Raw genomic sequence first — 17,673 nt, 5'->3', positions numbered from 1 at the left:
GCGCGTGCTACTAATGTCCGCCTCATCGCTTAACCCAGCTCAATGATAAGAATTATGCTACCTGCCACAGGCGATTTCTAAAAATTCCGTATGACCACCCTATGTATATATATATATATATATATATATATATATAGACACAAAATTGGAGCACAAGACAAACGTCTCAACAAGCAGTGACCAATGACCGATGATTGGGCACCTCCTGGATTCCCATCGGCTTCTATTGTAAGTGGCCAGTGCCCTGTCTGTGTCAGAAAACGGCATTGCCTCCATGTTCAATATGGGCAAGATGGTGGGAAAAGTAGTATGCAAGCATAATAAACAAATATGTTTTTAAAGAGTGCGTTTCGTTTAGTTGGTAGCCCTTAGCGCACAATAGAATGAAACAAGTTTGGGTGATCTCTGCGACGTGGTGTCCATATTTTACATGAAAGCCTAGGTCTTTTTTGTAACACGTAGAGACGGGGTGCTGGCCAGTGTGTTGGGAAACTGCTTGGCCACCACGCACAATCTACGCTGTTATACTTTGCCGGTGGCAAATCATAGCGCAGAAGCACAGGTACAAATGTTTAATCAATGGGACGGCATGCTGTCTACCGTTTGTCATGATGTCAAACTAACAAGCACGAACAGCGACAATTGTGTACGTTGTTGGTCCGTAGTTTATTTCGCGCCGGTTGCTTCACGTATTAAAATAATGTTCTTTTTAATACAAACGATGAAAACTGTGCGCGCACACAGGGCGCGACATTTGCGACGTTTGAATTTTGCACTATTTCCCGCGCGCGCCGTACGTGCCCGGCCGGCGCACTGCGCTACCGCGATAAAGAAAATAGTTCCTCAAGGAAGCTAAGCAGAAAACTTTCATACTCCTGCAAACCACATAAATTGTTAAGAAATACCTTTATATTAGAATATTTGTTAATAAATATTGCAATTCATGTCTATGAAAGCGTGGATTTGTATGCGCGTTTTTGTGTGTATGCGCGCTTGCGCTGTGGACTCTTTGGAGCATTCCAGAACTTTGTGCGTGCGGCGGTATGTGTGCGGGTTGCGTGATGAGTTTGCTGCGTTTTCTGTGCCCTTTGCCTCGCTGTGACATCTTTGGTATATTCCAACTTGTTGCTCGCTCTTTATGGGCTACACGTTGCCTCGAAGATCACCATGATCGCCTCCGACTCAGCCAAATCGAAGGTGAGTGAGTGTTTCGAATTCCACTTCCTCGTTCATTGCGACGCTTTCAGCAAAAGTGCGCACAGAGCCCGTGCGTGTCTTCCACGCGCCTCTGTGCTCGTTTTCATTACTAGTACTATCCTTCCGTTGCGAGAATTGGTTGTGCAGCACTAGATTTGTTATATTGAGCATGAAGTTTTGTCCTGATTTAACTTCACAGCGCGCTTGCGGCGACGTAAAGCAGCTATGTGGAGCCAGCTAAAACAGGGCATGTTGTGCGCGCCACGATTTTTGGTACGGTGTTTCAGCACCGATTGAAATTAGCCTTATTAATGAGCGCTCGTGGGCTCTGCCGTTTTGGTGAGCAGCTGTGTGGAGCCAGCTAAAACAGGGCATGTTGTGCGTGCCACGATTTTTGGTACGGTGTTCCAACACCGATTGAAATTAGCCTTATTAATGAGCGCTCGTGCTCTGCCGTTTTGGTGAGCAGCTGTGTGGAGCCAGCTAAAACAGGGCATGTTGTGTGCGCCACGTTTTTTTGGTACGGTGTTCCAGCACCGATTGAAATTAGCCTTATTAATGAGCGCTCGTGCTCTGCCGTTTTGGTGAGCAGCTGTGTGGAGCCAGCTGAAACAGGGCATGTTGTGTGCGCCACGTTTTTTTGGCACGGTGTTCCAGCACCGATTGAAATTAGCCTTATTAATGAGCGCTCGTGCTTTGCCGTTTTGGTAGAAACAATGCGACGTGAAATAATCCGAACTGTACTGTAATCAAGTATATTTCGTTCGCGCAACGCCGTCCATTGACGTGCATCTACTACATGGCGTGTCGGGATCGGCGAAAATATGCGCGGGGCGTTTTGCCGTTCGAATGTATTCTGCTGCGCTGTTCGCTTCAGGATCGAGTGCCCAGAGTCCGCTGACACGCCGTGCGGTAGACACGCGCTGTGGCGCGATAATAATAAAGAATTGCAAGGGCGTATATGTGATTCTATGTGATAGGTGAGATAAGAAAGGGCTGATGGCAGCGAATGCTGTGAAATCATCAGGTTATGTGTGGTTTGTTTTCCGCCGGTAGGCGCGCGGTGAACTTTTTTTTTTTTAGCCATTATCTCCCTTCGACGCCATCGAGTACTTCGCGCTAACGCCTTCGCGTAGGCGCTCTATATTCACGGAAAAGGCAGATTCTGTGGGATTCTATGTTCTGCTTTAGAGGGATGAAACATTCAAAATAACGTCATCGTGTGAAGTTTCAGCCTTTGGCCCTTCAGTAACTCATTGATTTAACTAAGTTCGAAAATCAGTAAAGGAACGAGATGCTTGGGCATATTTGCCGTGTCGTCCCACTGTGCTTCCAGTGGCATGTAGGCGTTATCGACAAATGTAAAAAATTAACAAGGCTTTTTATGAGATAGAAGTAGACAGCTATGTCAATAAGTTATTTTTGCTTTGAATTCACACTCTAAAGAGGAGAGAGAGTGAAAGGGGAGCGTATCCTTGTGAACTAAATGACGCTTTGATATAAGCTTGGAACAATGGTTTGTTGGTGGAGCAGTTCTGTGGAATACTTAAGAGAGTAAGCAAATTGCAGTAGCAGCAGTTAGACGGGGAGTAAAAAAATGCAACACTGGTTTTATATGAACGAGCTACCTTTAAGATGTGGCCACAACAGTTCAGTAGATGAGCAAAATAATTTTAAAAATTTTGGAGAGAAATTAAAAATAATTTATTTGCCCACCTCACACTGCCAGTGGCAAGAGCAGCCATGCTTTAATGTTTTCAATCAGTCATTTATATCCATCCATTTATGTCGGCCTAATCGTCCATGTAGATGTTTTGATTGTTGCTTTTGAGTTATCGTGGCATCACATTTTAATACTGACATCTGTTTTCAGAATCAAAATGAGCCTGGAGACGCCACAGCCGGAATGCAAAAGGTGAATTCTTTGGCCATTCATCGTCTAGCGTCACCATGATCAAATGCACTGTTGCCAGGAGAATGTATTGCCGGGAGGTATTCTCCTTAAGATTTAGTAAAACTGGTAGCATTAAGTGCCTCCTTTGCGATTTTGCATAGCCTTTGATTTGCGAGTCGATTAAATTATTTAATGAGGTGGGCAGTTGGCACACCCTGCCTTTGTGTCTTATGTACACATTCAGCTGAGTAGGTCTGGGACACAGCAAGCGAATTTGATGTGTAGTGGTAATCGCATTAACGTCAACAGTTATCTTACTGTTTGAGCTGCTACTGCTGCTTGCCAACACAAGCAGCAGTTGCCCACGATGGCGTGAAAGAGGTTCATTGAAGAGGCACATACTCCGAGTCACATACCCAGAGATCCAAGCAGGTCCATCAGATGGTTATTAACCCACTTCCCTCAACATAGCAGCCCTACCCATTAGGCCATTGACCACCTAGTGACACAAATTGGCTGGAAAATACTTAGAGGCAGACACCCGAAAGTATGTGAAGTAACCTAAAAATGCTACTTGCATTAAAGTTTTTGATGCTTTGGTTTACTTACTATTTTATTTTGTACTGAGTGAATCCTTGTTTTTCTGAAGCACATGGCATCCTAACAGGATAACAAGCTATGACATTAGTTTTAGTTGTTTTTATTAGTGACATTAGTTGACATTTTAGGTCTGGAGCAGGCAGTATTTCTGTGATTTATGTGGAGTGTGGCTGTTGTGTAAATGTGCTTAAAATCCTTAAACTACCTCACTAATATTTACCTAAATGTGCCCTTTCACATAGGTTGGAGAAGTGCTCATTCAGATGATCCTGGCACAGATTGCCATGGTGTACCAGGCAAGTTTGCAGCGGCCTTGATTCACAATGTGTTCACAGAGAAGAACCTCATGGGCCACTTACTTCTCGAAAACACCACCAATAGGCAAAAAGAGGCTCTTGGCCTTATTAGGGTCAACACTGTTATAGGCAAGTACCGTACATCCTTTTTCCCATTGCATTTTTGCATTCACATTTTGTACTTGGAATTACTAGCTTGCTATTAGCACAACAAATGATTTTCAAGTAGCCTGTGTCTGCAACTACGTGCTACAATAGCCTACTATTTGGGATGAATGTTCATTTGATCTCAAGTCTCTAATGCCTCCCTACTAAAGTGCTAAATTTTAAAAGCAGCCTTAACTGCCAGAAGTGATTGGTGGCTACAACTGACAAAGTTAGGTGTATTTGCACATTAGTTGCTCTACTTGACTGTCCATGCAATGAACAGTTGCAATGAAGCAACTACCAATCTGTGAAGCATGCTACCAATCTGGTGGTATAGCGGGTGTGCTTAAGTAGCCTGAAAGTGTTGTTATAATATAGGAATTGTGGAGAAGCTATGCTCAAGTGCAGTTACTGCTCAACTCGAGGGACAGCACTTCCACCAAATTTCAGCAATCAAAATGGCCCTCCAGATTCTCTAACACAAAACAGTGGTTTCACCTACTTCGACAGACCACATTGAATTAAAGTTGCTCCAGTCTTGAAGGAGGTCCATGTCGTGGCAGACAGTAGCCTTTTAGCAGAGGGAGCTTAAGTTATGGGGCATAATTGTTTGATTGTTTTGATGAAAGCAACAATAAGAAGAGTTGCCAACTTCGTTGTCAACATTGCTATGTTTAGCAATGTCTATTCATTCTATGCACTCAACCTATAAGATCCAATTTATCACATTGTATTCTAGGATGTGGAAAAAACTAAGGTATTTATTTGACTTTTCCTCATGTTCCCATAAAATGATCAGTACTCAATAGGCCCTTGGCAGCTACTATATAAAGCTTCTTACAGAACATGAGGCATATCCACAGCTCCCACTCTGAAATTGTTGGAAATGTCTCCTGCTTTCTTACTTCAAGGACGCACTTGCCTGTTTTCAGCGTTATTATGGGTTTACTATGGGTTTAGATTTATCAAAGATTGAATGAGCTTTGTAGGTGTTCATGTTTAACCCTTTGAGGATCACATATTTTCTGGAAATACGTCCCCCAATTTAAGCGTTATATTTTTCTGGATTGTTCTTCAGAGTGACCTTTCAAGAAAAAAAATGGGTAAATAATTTTTTAGGTCACAAAGTGACAAAGGTTTCTTAGTGTCCGCTGTTTTACACCATGTTTATTGTAGCATGCAGGGCAAACTAGCATAATCACATTTTTTAAATGTAATGACACTCACAAAACATTAAACTAGGTGAATACTCCCAAACTACTTCAGCGATGGGCACCATAGGGTACAGAGAAATATCAGTTTTAGAAGAAGCCAAGGGGCAACAGCACAATCAGGATTTTTGTAGAAGTCGCAGAAGGTTACAGAATCTGTAATGTGATGCTTGGGGACACTTCATTGTTAAAAGGTATGCTTATTTATATGTTCTTTCGCTGCCTCATATTTATGGTTATGACCACACGATTTGTTTCCGCCACTCTACATGCATGGCAGTGACCCTCAAAGGATTAGCAGAGCCAGTCTACTTGCATATTTCTCTTGTAATACTGGGCATTTCTTCGTATTTCTTCTTCGCATTTATTTGTGTTAGTGTAACCAGGTTGGCGTGCAACTGCAGTAAATCCTCGGTATAAGCGGTATTTTCTTTTAAGTAGAGAGGCGTAAGAATGGCCATCATAATGCGAGAAGTGCACTCCAGTATCATATGAGCTGGTAAAACAAATTCAGATATACCATACTCAATTCTGGCCGCATAACCGTATTTGGAGCAACTCCTGCAAGGAAAAGTGCAATAAAGTGCTGCACATTTTGATTATGGTTGTTGAGAGAACTAATTTTAGTTGCCAGTAGTCTACCTTGAAGTTTTTTCACCAACAGTATGAAGTCTTTTTTACCATTTTGTTCCTAAGCAAGCAACGTTCACATTTTTCACACCAAGGATATTGATGAAGTTATTCTGCCACAGTGGGCTTTTCCTGTTTGCCTTCTGCATATTGTACTAAGTGAAGTCCTCCAGCACCACTCCACTTTGAAAGCTGGTCATTCTGCAGAATTGAACTCGTGAAAACTTTGAATAAACAAAACAAATGAAAGTTTCATTATAACAGGGCATACTGCATGTCGCACTTTTGCATGTGGAACATTGATCTTAAACCTCATGCTGTTTTTCCTTTTTTTACAGGCTTTACCTGTCATAAGTTTCCTGGGACAAACATGGCTCACATTAAGAACACACTGGCCTCACTTCTCGCAAGGGACCTGAAGTGTCCAGAAGAGCTCAAGTCTGTGGACAGTTCAAGTCGTGTGCACTTGCAGCCCTCAACATTTTTTTATGATGTTTCGAGTCACCTGAAACGCCCAGGTTGGATGGTTCAGACACAAGTACTGTGTTGTGATAAATAATTAATTGCACAAGTGTTGCGCTTTGTATTTTAGTACATTTTACGTAAATTTTTAATATATTTCTACAAAAGATAGTGTTTCTTGACTATTTTATTTCATAGGTATCTCGGGTCCTTTCATGCCAAGACTGTTCCATGACTGCACACCATTTCAAGTTTGTTTGATAAAGTAAAAGTAGGCACAGTGAGAAATTTTACAGAAAATTAGCTTTCATACATACACCTGAAAGTGGAATATGTGCTATTGTCAGAGTGGTTCTGTTTAAGAAAAACTACATATTAACATATGTTTGTAGTAACGGTTTATTTTGCTATTTCAAAACAGTAAGAATTAATAGGTAAAAGTTTGCTTAAATTCAGAGTGCAACAACAGTTCTCGGGCAAGGCAGCGATGTGCTTTCTTTCATGTACGCATGAAATCTGATTTCTTGCAAATTCTTTCATTCTAACTTGTTTTGCAGCACTCAAAAATTAAAACAAATTTCCTCATGCCAGTTCCATTTAAGTCTTCCAGCAGGTAACTAATGGCCACTGTCTATCAGATAAAAATCTTAAGTAGTAAAAGTGAATCAATCGCTTGGTATGTAATGACCTGCCCAGGAACCTAGTAATGATGGCAGAAAATGCAACTGGATCGTGCAACAAGCAATACAGCACAATAAACTGCTGCCATGGCACAACTTATTGTAATTACCATGTCGTTTCAGAGGTAGATAACGTTTAGTGAAATGGGCACACATAATTTAACCAATAAGTAAGAGTCTCAGTGGGCTCATGCAAATAGTGCCATGATTATTAAGTTACTGGCTACCAAATAGAGAAAGCAAGTACTTTTTAAATGTTTTTTACAGTAATGCTTCTATATTATTTATGTTCTATTTATTTCAATTTTGAGAAATGTTTTACTTTAGGGCCACGCAAACTTTACATCTCTCAGTACTCAACTTCGTTATTGTATCAAGCTGCTGGCAGTTTGTAGATTGCGTTAGGATTTTTTTGATCTCAAGGCACACATGGCTGTACAGTTAACAAATGTTCGGCTTCAATAAACAATTCATCTAGAAAAAACTGCTTTTTGTCCACATCAATTTTGAGCTGTTGATTTCATGAAGGAGTATTGATTTTGTGTGTTAAGCCAATTTAAAAACTGGCATAATGGTTCTGCTAGCAGCTCTGTAATATGTTTTATTACAGGCTATATCTAAAAGTGGTTTTGATCCCTGGGTGACCCAGGTCTGCAATACAAAAGTGCCTGCATTTAAGTTTGCTCCTGTCTACTAGTATGCAAGGACGACATCAATATGGTATCAATGGTAATGCTATGAGACTGAACGTAGCTCAGCGGTATTTAAAGAAATGTCTAGTCTCGTTTTCAGCACTACTCACCAAACAGCATATTTAAGTGGGCTCTCAAGCGATTTCAATAGTGATGTTCAACACTGCTCCAATAATATTTAAATGGTGTTGCACTATTGACTAACATTGCACGTTAGGCTTGTTGCTAAAACATAATGGAGGCAAAAGGTGTAGTGCATCAGAAACAGGACACAAGAGGATGAACACAGACAACACACGTTTGGCACTTAACGTGTGTGTTGTCTGTGTTCTTCCTCTTGTGTCCTGTTTATGATACGTAGCATCTTTTGCCTCCATCAAGCAATATTGACGTTTAACGCTCATCCAATAATTCTTCAATGGGGTTTCAATATTGATGTTCAATAATATCTCAATGAGGTTTCAATATTGATGTTCAATACTGCTCCAATAATATCTCAATGGGGTTTCAATATTGACAGTCAACACAGTTCCAACATTATGTCAATGGGGTTTCAATATTGGCATTCAACATATTTCAACAATGTCTCAACAGGTTTTCAATACTAACATTCAACACATCTTAAACAGTTCTTCAATGGGCTTTCAATATTGGAATTCAACATGGTTTCAACAATCCATCAATGACTTCTCAAATTGAAACGACACAATGATGTTTCAACAAAATGTCGCGGGCCAATTTTCAACACCTCTCAACAATTTCCTCAATAATGTTTCAACAAAGCCTCAATGTGCTTTCAATGCTATTTGTTGACATTGACCAATGACTTTTCAACAACTTTTCAACAATTTTTTTTGTAAGGGATGACTTTTCAACAACTTTTCAACAATTTTTTTTGTAAGGATGTAAGGCCCCTCGTTACAGAGGGGCCCGCATCGATGCACTGCAGAGGAGTGGAGCTCTGCTCTTCGGAGCTCCGACCATTCACGCCAATTTTGGGCTGTCCAGAGAGCCCACGATGCGGCGCTGGAGCTTGGTCTCCCCGTCCCGACGTGGGTGCGGCCCGCGGCTTCGTCGCCTCCCTGAGAGGGGGCAACAGAGCTTCTCAGGACCTCCATTAAAGTTCTTTGTCTGTCTGTCTGTAAGGGATGAGGTCGTGCCAGACGGCATTTCGCAATCCCAGCGACGCCGCGCACGTCATGAAGTCATCCACGTGGTGCGTCTTAAGCCTTTCTACGCCCGCTGACGAGCTTATAGGTAATTTGTTACTTTGTTATTTTCTTTATTACGCGTCGTTTTGTTTTCGCTTTCGCGTTTGTTTGTAGCATCGTGACGATGCTTTTTAAGGGGAGGGTATTGACACGTATACATGTTTCTTTCGCCGATGGCCGCTTTCCACCGGCTAACAAATGTTAAACGTTATCGCTCTGCGCAGGACGCGCCTGTATCAGAAGTTTCTAGAACGTTATCGATGCTTCTTTCCGTTGCCTGTTTTCACCGACGCTTATGTTATCTGATTGTATGAGCGACGCCAATTGTCTAGAACTTTCTGGAAGACACGCGCGTACCAGGGATTATTCTGGAACCTGCGATGACTCAGGTATAAAAGCCGACGCGTTTCGCCGCTGAACAGTTTTTCGACGATCGCCGACTGTGTTCGCCGCTATCGTTGTGCTTTGAGTGTAGCTTGCTTTTGTGGGCACAGGTTCGCCCAATAAACAACCAGTTTCGTCATACACAGTTTTGCGACTGATTTCTTTACCGTCACTACTACGTGACAATATCGAGATCATTTTCCAGAAACATACCACACAGTTGGTATTGCCGTGGCCTTGCGCTTAGTCCACGGACGTTAAGCGTGGCAACACGGATCGCTGTGTTTAGTTTAGCTGCCATTAGGATCAAGAACAAACGGGTCGCATGGCGCTTACCTTGAACGGCCCATTCACTATGTAGTACGTGGCTCCGCCGGTAAAGCTGGCGGTATCACACGTAGAAGCCGTGGGAAGGTTGCCAGACCCAATCGAAGCCGCTACAGGTGCGGCCCCGTCTCGGGTCTCCGCTCAACTTGGACGTTGGGCCTTGGCTTGAATGACGTACAGTCAACCACAAAAGTTTGCGGACCACGCGAGCGCGTGCCAGACTGCCTATCCGCGCCACCTAGCGGTACGCCACCTAGCGGCGACAGGGGCGCTCTCCCGGATATGAGCCCTCTTGGTACTCGCCTGCCTGTTAATTTTTTATTCCCGTCCATGACATTGTTAGTTCGTTGTGTTGACGCAGAGCGCTGTCTGCGATAAGACCGCCACATATCTGGCTTGATAGCAGTATCGGAGCAATCACTGCAACCTTTGTCGACTGGTGTGCCAGTGGGTAGATAAGTTTCACGAAGCGCTGCGACGATTTTTTTACGCGACGTTTATTGGCGCACTTTGGTTGGCAGCATCTTGGTCCAATGAGTGTTGCTGCTTCTGCGTCTTGAGAGAAAGGGTAGGGTTGTGTTTCACTGTCATCAAAAATAAAGAAAAAGCGGATGCATAGAAAATTTTCTTTCACACATAGGCGCATCTTCGCATCAGTCGCTGAAAACGTAGTAAACTTGCTTCAGGCCACGTGGTGATTGCCTATTTGGAAAGATGCCGCTGTGTGTTCCACTTGACGAAAGAAGGCACATTGTGCGTTTATTTATAGAGAGAATACCTCAGCGCGAAATCTGCCGCCGAACCAACAGGAGCCGGACTGCCGTGAATAGTATTATTCAAGCTTTCCGCGACGATGACAGATTCACAGATATGGAGCGCAGTGGGCGTCCAAGGGCCACGACTGAGGAAGAGGACCGCCTGATTACGGCCGCCATCGTGGCTGATCCTTTTCAAAGTGCAGAGGATATCCGAGAAGCGCTCTCGCTCACGGTATCATCTGAGACTGTAAGAAGAAGGCTGAGTGAGCTTGGCCTGCAGTCTTTCGTAGCAGCACAGAAGCCCTGCCTCTCAGACAGCCAGCTACAAGAACGACTCATGTTCGCTACAGCAATGAAAGATTGGACAACAGAGAAATGGGGCGATGTCATCTTTAGCGACGAGTCAACTTTTTCCACGCGCTGGGACCAACGGAAGCGGGTTTGGCGTCCACTAAACTGCAGGTGCGTTTACAGTGTATTGGCAGTTAATTCACGAAGCTAATTCTGCATCACAACATGTTTCACGTAAAGTGAGCTTTTGGACATTACGAGATTTTTCTGTAGTGGTATTATGTTGAAAACATTAACGATTGTTTCATAGTACTACTTACTCTGAAGCTAATTAAAAGCTGCCAGTGGGTCTTTCAGTACTATCTAATGATGTTTGCACGTTTTCTATTGCAACTCTATAACAGCATTATAAAGTTCATACGCAAGAGGAATCACAACCTTTTTAGACGTGCCGCTGGAACCCAATTGTATGCTATTTCTTGCAGATATCTGCCTAATTACACACAGAGTGTTCTATCCAGTGGACGGTGTTCCGTGAGCGTGTGGGGAGCAATCAGCAAAGATGGCCTTGGTCCCCTTGTGCGTCTGGAAGGGCCCTTCACTGCGTCACGGTACTGCGACGTCATCACTAGACACCTCGTTCCGTATGCGCTGGACGGTCCCTTCAGCGACGGCTGCTATTTTTTTCAACACGACCGCAGCCCGATCCATAAAGCACGTATCGTCCAGTCATTGCTAGAAGAACATGCTGTTTGCCAGCTTGAGTGGCCTCCATGTGGCGCCGACTTGAATCCCATAGAAAATGTCTGGGGCATGTTGAAGAAACGGCTGTCCACACGAGCCAACCGCGGCCGCACGGCCGATACGCTGTGGCAAGCGATCGCACAAGAATGGGAAAGCCTGCGCGGTCGACCGGAGATTACTGAATCTTTGTACGAGTCGATGCCCACACGCATCAATAAGGTGCTAGAAAACGGCGGACATTTCACTTCCTACCAGATCATTGAGAGACCTATGTTTCATGACACTTCTGTAAATGTCTTGTGAATAAATTCATCCCCTTCAGACACGAATTATGATGCACTGTCTGCAAATGCGTCAAATGCGCATGGCATCATTTCAAGACGCTCACTATTACATTCCAAGAAAGAAGACGAAGCAATGTGCTGTTTTGTGCGAGTTTCAGTAAAAAAAATTAATTAGCGTATAACTCATTATCTAATTATTCTGAAATCCGTCAGCTTCAATGCTTGCATAAAAAGAATCAACTATTAGGCCCGAAACGCATGCACACTTGCTTTTTCGGTTGTATTCGTGTCGACCGGAGAAAAAAAATACTCTTGACGTTGGTCTTGGAACGCGGCAAGTCGAACGATTGTCTAACATGGTAGTGTCTCCAGCAAAGTGATCATCTGCAGCAATACGCAGGACAATGAAGTTAACTGACCGCTAGTGGTCCCATCAGGAAGCGGACACGAATGTGCACACTGAGTTTTAGGTCATTTGAAGATACACGTGGCGTGGGACGCGCCTCCGAAGTTCGAGTCCCCAAACGAGGACGCCGTGTCGCAAAGGGTTATAAAAAGAGTCATCGCACCCGATTATTTCTTATTTTTCTAAATGTAACCACTATAGCAGCGCGGTAGTTCGGGCTTTGCGCAGCAAAACCTGGGCGCAGGCGATCAAATCCCGGCCGCTACTGTCACTTAGCGATGGGGGAGGAACGGAAAAATTCTGCCTACTGACTAAGCATCTGTGTCCCATGGCTGCCTCACCGCTCACTCACGCACTCACGAAAAAAAAAACAGCGTGGCTACGCGAAAATAGAACTGATAACAGCCGAAGAATACGCTGTCTGATTACTTGTACTGATATTCTGCTCTCAAAATATAAGCAAGTAGCCCTGGCTAACAAAGAGCGCGTCACGTTGAAAGAGATAGGTAGAAAATATTTGCGCACAGTGCGAAAATAGACAGGCCATAGATTTAAGGAGGGATGCGTCTTCAACGTAGCGCTGCTGTCGATCGCTGGTGACGTAGCGGAAGTGTCGCGAAGAGGCTCTTGGCCACGCGCTCGCGTGGTCCGCAAACTTTTGTGGTTGACTGTACGTCGCAGCTGAGCCGCCTTAGTGGGTGGCTCGCTGCATGTCGTCGCTCCACAGATCCCAGATGCGCCGAGCGTTTCCTCGTGAGCCCGCTTCGCAGGCGTGTTAGTGGCTGCTGCCATGTCGACGTCGGTCGTGGCAGGCGTTGCAGACGTTTCGGCACATGTAGTGGCAGGCGACGGCTTCGGGGCGTCCCTCTGTTTTGACGCGACGCTCTCGTTTTACACCACGGTGTTTTCATTCTTTTCCGGAGAAACATCCTCGACGTCAGGTTTCTTGTCTAGACCCGAGTTTTTAAAGTGAAGAGGCGGCTTTTCCGTGACTGCGTTGCCAGCCTTGTCGCTTGTAGCAGGTGAAATGTCTTCAACTTCAACCTCATCCATGAGGTGTTCAGCTACTTCGTCGGCACTCCTCGTTGGTCCTGCAACGACAGCGTATGTCTTGACGCACTGAGAACGATCATGACCGAAGCGTCGGCAGACCTCGCAGCGTGGAACACGACAGTCCCGGCGAATATGACCGATTGTATGGCACCGCAGGCAAAGGGGGGAGCGCCCGGGAATGACGGCAAGGACGAGCTCCCCTGCTATACGTAGCTGGTGCGGAATATCGTCGACCGTAATTCCTGCTTTCAGCTGCAGCGTCACCGACCTCGTCGTTGAGCCCTTGTCCAATATACCTTGAACACGCCACCGTTCTTTCGCCGCGTCTGTCACCTTTCAGTATAGGGCAAGAGCTTGTCGTATGTCTTCGTCTGACACGCTTGGCAGCAACCAGTGTAGCTTCATGCGGACACCTTGGTTGTTGGGGTCAACGACAATGCAGCGTCGTTCTTTGACGATGATGCTTCCGGCTTCTAGCAGCTTCTTAGTAGCTTCCGCCGCCTTCATCATGACCGCCCAGACGTGGTTCATCTGATACGCCCCCAAAGCAACTACTTCGGGGAGCAGTTCCAGACGAACCAGAGCGTCACGGAAATCCTCAACTTTGTACGGTCTTCCACGGACGTCCGCGTGTAGAAAAAATGTCACAGTTTCGCCCTAAGGGCGTAGCAATGAATGCGATAGCAACACAGCAATGTCATACGAAGTAAGGTGAGCGGCTTTGGTAGCAATATGAATTGTAGTAAACATGAGCTGATTAAGTAAGCAGGTGTGCTGCGGCGTAAGTAGACCGACATGAAGAGAAACTCGATGACCACGAGAAGGCGCGTGTGAAACGGTGGTGTTGATGACAAGCGCTGCCCGTGGGCAGCGCGTGCGAAGGAACACACCTGTAGCGCTGCACTGCCGATCCGGGCAGTATTACATGTGTAGCGTGCGTTGGAAAATGTGGCCCGACTATTACTAACTGTGGTGTGAGCGCGCACAAACATGAATAGATCACACTGAATGACTGCAGACAACGACTGTCAAAACGCTGGCAGCAAGCATACGCCGCAGCGGCGAAGGTACGTGCGGTCTATCGCTGCAACGGAAACTGAGTGGCGAGTGCACGGCGCGTAAAGGTCAGAGCCGTCTGAAGATAAGAGACGGTGCGAGCGAGCGACGAGCGCGGTTGTTGGCAGAGTATAAATGCGCCCCCCCCCCCCCCTCCGCTCCCTCCGGCGCTCGCTTCCCGCTTCCTAGCTTGCGCTTGGAAGATTGAGTGCGTTCGCTCTCCGTGACAGCGTGCGTCCCCGCACGCTTCCGCTCGGGCATACGGCGCGCGGCTAAGATTTTATCTATACGGAACCTCACGGCGACGACGACGGCGACGCCGACGGCAGAAATCCGGTGGAAGTGTCCATATAATTGCTATCGCAATGAACAGTATTAAGGACGATTCGTCCGGTAGGCAAGTGCGGAAAAATTACCTGATAGTCGTCGTCGTCAAAAAATGTCACAGTTTCGCCCTAAGGGTGAAGCAATGAATGCGATAGCAACACAGCAATGTCATACGAAGTAAGGTGAGCGGCTTTGGTAGCAATATGAATTGTAGTAAACATGAGCTGATTAAGTAAGCAGGTGTGCTGCGGCGTAAGTAGAGCGACATGCAGAGAGACTCGATGACCACGAGAAGGCGCGTGTGAAACGGTGGTGCTGATGAGAAGCGCTTCCCGTGGGCAGCGCGTGCGAAGGGACACACCTGTAGCGCTGCACTGCCGATCCGGGCAGCATTGCATGTGTAGCGTGCGTTGGAAAATGTGGCCCAACTATTACTAACTGAATGAACACGCGTGGTGTGAGCGCGCACAAACAAACGAGCGCGCACAAACAAACATAAATAGATCACACTGAATGACCGCAGACAACGACTGTCAAAACGCTGGCAGCAAGCGCAAACGCCGCAGCGGCGAATGTACGTGCAGTCAATCGCTTCAACGGAAACTGAGCGGCGAATGCACGGCACATAAAGGTCAGAGCCGTGGGGAGATAAGAGACGGTGCGGGCGGAGCGACGAGCGCGGTTGTTGGCAAAGTAGACACGCGTTTTTTTTCTTTCCCAGTGTTTATTCCCCCCAAACATAGTCGCGCTTCAATCGCTGCTCCCATAACCACCCTTGCTGATGTCGGTGACAATTGGTTCTGAACCGCTTTTCGCCCGAAGCTTCGCGACCTATGTGGATCGACCTTGTTCGCTCTCCGTGACAGCGCGCGTCCCCGCACGCTTCCGCTTGGGCATACGGCGCGCAGCGAAGATTTTATATATAGGGAACCTCACGGCGGCGACGACGGCAGAAATCCGGTTGAAGTGTCCATATAATTGCTATCGCAGTAAAACAGCATTCCTGTTACCGCGGCCGTTCACGGCCGCCAACACCGCTCCCTCGGAGCACATGATAACACGTCCGTTCCCTACGGTGCCCGGAAGTGGAATCCTGAGCTTGCCGGGCTCTGCCTTCGTTCGCTCCTACACAGATTTACATGACCACGTTAGCGGCGCAACAGTAAAACATTGTTTTTCGCGGATCTAAAATACAAAAGAATGGCTTCAACAAATGCAGCCCTTATCAGTGCAAAACAATTATGAAGTAGCAAAAGCATCCGCCCAACGTGGGGCTCGAACCCACGACCCTGAGATTAAGAGTCTCATGCTCTACCGACTGAGCTAGCCGGGCTCTGCCTTCGTTCGCTCCTACACAGATTTACATGACCACGTTAGCGGCGCAACAGTAAAACATTGTTTTTCGCGGATCTAAAATACAAAAGAATGGCTTCAAGAAATGCAGCCCTTATAAGTGCAAGACAATTATGAAGTAGCAAAAGCATCCGCCCAACGTGGGGCTCGAACCCACGACCCTGAGATTAAGAGTCTCATGCTCTACCGACTGAGCTAGCCGGGCTTTTTTTTTCTTTGTTACCGACTTGGCAACATACAACACAAGACATATTAACAATACATGAGGGTCACGATAAAAGTGTCTGCCACTGGTTGGCTGACACGGGGGCTAAAAACGCTTGAGGTTCGCAAGCTCAGTCATCACATTGAGCCATGTTGGTTGTTATTTTTGCAAACTGTACAATTCCTTGATATAGCAAATGCTTTCGGTGAAGTACTCTCTAACAGGCCGGAGGTTTGGTTCGGCATGTCTAACGGCCATTCTACATTTCCAGACTATGCAAGGACAACAGCATGAACATGTCGTATGGTACAGTGTCTTCATTTAGAGTAGGCAAGAAACGAATCCGGTATGGCGTCATCGGTAAGTCCTTCTTTAAGGTTCTCTGTAAAACATCCCAATGGAATACCGCATCCCAACAGTCGAGAAAGATGTGTTCGACTGCTTCGGGCTTCCGGCATAGTAAACAATTGACGCTCCAAGGCACAAAAAGTCCTTTCTCCTCAAGCCATGGTTTGACGGGTAAAGTATTGGTGTGGAGCTGAAAAAAGGACTTCGCCGATGGACGTACTGGCATTCGTTTTACTCTCTTCAGTACGTTCTTTTCCGGTCCAATGTGCAACATCGAGCGATACAATGGTACTGGCAGCATTGCTTCTATCAGGTCCTTATATAAGCGCTTTCGTGGTACCCGACTTAGGTATTCCATCGAAAAGCGAACCTTCAAAAGCTGGAAAGCCCAGACGACTTCCTTTAGAAAACCACGCAATCTACCTTGACTGCACCGGCGCGACGAAACGATGAATTCGGGTATAGCTTCGCTCAGCCTTACTTGAAACATAGTCAACAAAAACGGGTCCTTTTGGTCCCGTAAGTAAACAAACCTCGACACAATCTGCCTGATGAACAAATGTGCAAGACCTAGTCCTCCACTTTTAACGGAGCGAAACAGATTGGTGCGACTGGTGCGCTCCCAGCTTGAACCCCTTACAAACACTGCGAATACTCTATGTAATCGTTGTATGTTGGCCCTTGACATGCATAATGCTTGAAGCACGTAAATAATTTTGGCAACGGCAAAGAGGTTGCAGACCGTTGCCCGAGCAAATTGCGGCGCCCCCATTTAAGTGTACACTCACGAACTCTTTCTGCTTCAGCATTCCAGTAATCCACTGGGTCACGGTAGTGCTCAAGCGGCACCCCGAGATACTTTGCCGGCGTGACGGTCCACTGGATATTCACAAACGTACTCGGAGGGTCTACCCAGTTGCCGATCCATACCCCTAGGCATTTATCAAAGTTGATAGCACTGCCTGTCGTTCTGCAGTATGATAACACTTCCGCGATCGCGATTTCAACACTTCCTTTATCCCGACAAAACAACGCGATGTCGTCCGCATATGCGAGCATTTTCACTTCTGCGGACTGTACTCTGAAACCCAATATTCTATTGTCATTGTTGATCTTC

The 17,673-nt window shown here is 45.8% G+C and overlaps 1 long non-coding RNA gene and 2 other non-coding genes across 3 annotated transcripts; 1 reads left to right on the top strand and 2 right to left on the bottom strand.

The window, feature by feature from the left end:
• Positions 1 to 973: 973 nt before the first annotated feature.
• Positions 974 to 4,070, top strand: LOC125943034 (uncharacterized). Its single transcript, XR_007465505.1, has 3 exons — positions 974 to 1,197; positions 3,071 to 3,112; positions 3,934 to 4,070. It is a non-coding gene; the product is annotated as an uncharacterized LOC125943034 (long non-coding RNA).
• An 11,840-nt stretch (positions 4,071 to 15,910) lies between these two features.
• Trnak-cuu (transfer RNA lysine (anticodon CUU)) lies at positions 15,911 to 15,983 on the bottom strand. The gene has a single exon. It is a non-coding gene; the product is annotated as a tRNA-Lys (tRNA).
• A 152-nt stretch (positions 15,984 to 16,135) lies between these two features.
• Trnak-cuu (transfer RNA lysine (anticodon CUU)) lies at positions 16,136 to 16,208 on the bottom strand. The gene has a single exon. It is a non-coding gene; the product is annotated as a tRNA-Lys (tRNA).
• Positions 16,209 to 17,673: the final 1,465 nt, after the last annotated feature.

This window comes from Dermacentor silvarum, chromosome 2 (assembly GCF_013339745.2).
Source record: "Dermacentor silvarum isolate Dsil-2018 chromosome 2, BIME_Dsil_1.4, whole genome shotgun sequence".
NCBI lineage: Eukaryota > Metazoa > Arthropoda > Arachnida > Ixodida > Ixodidae > Dermacentor > Dermacentor silvarum.
The sequence above is the reverse complement of the archived record's forward strand: the minus strand, read 5'-3'. Positions and strand labels throughout refer to the sequence as shown.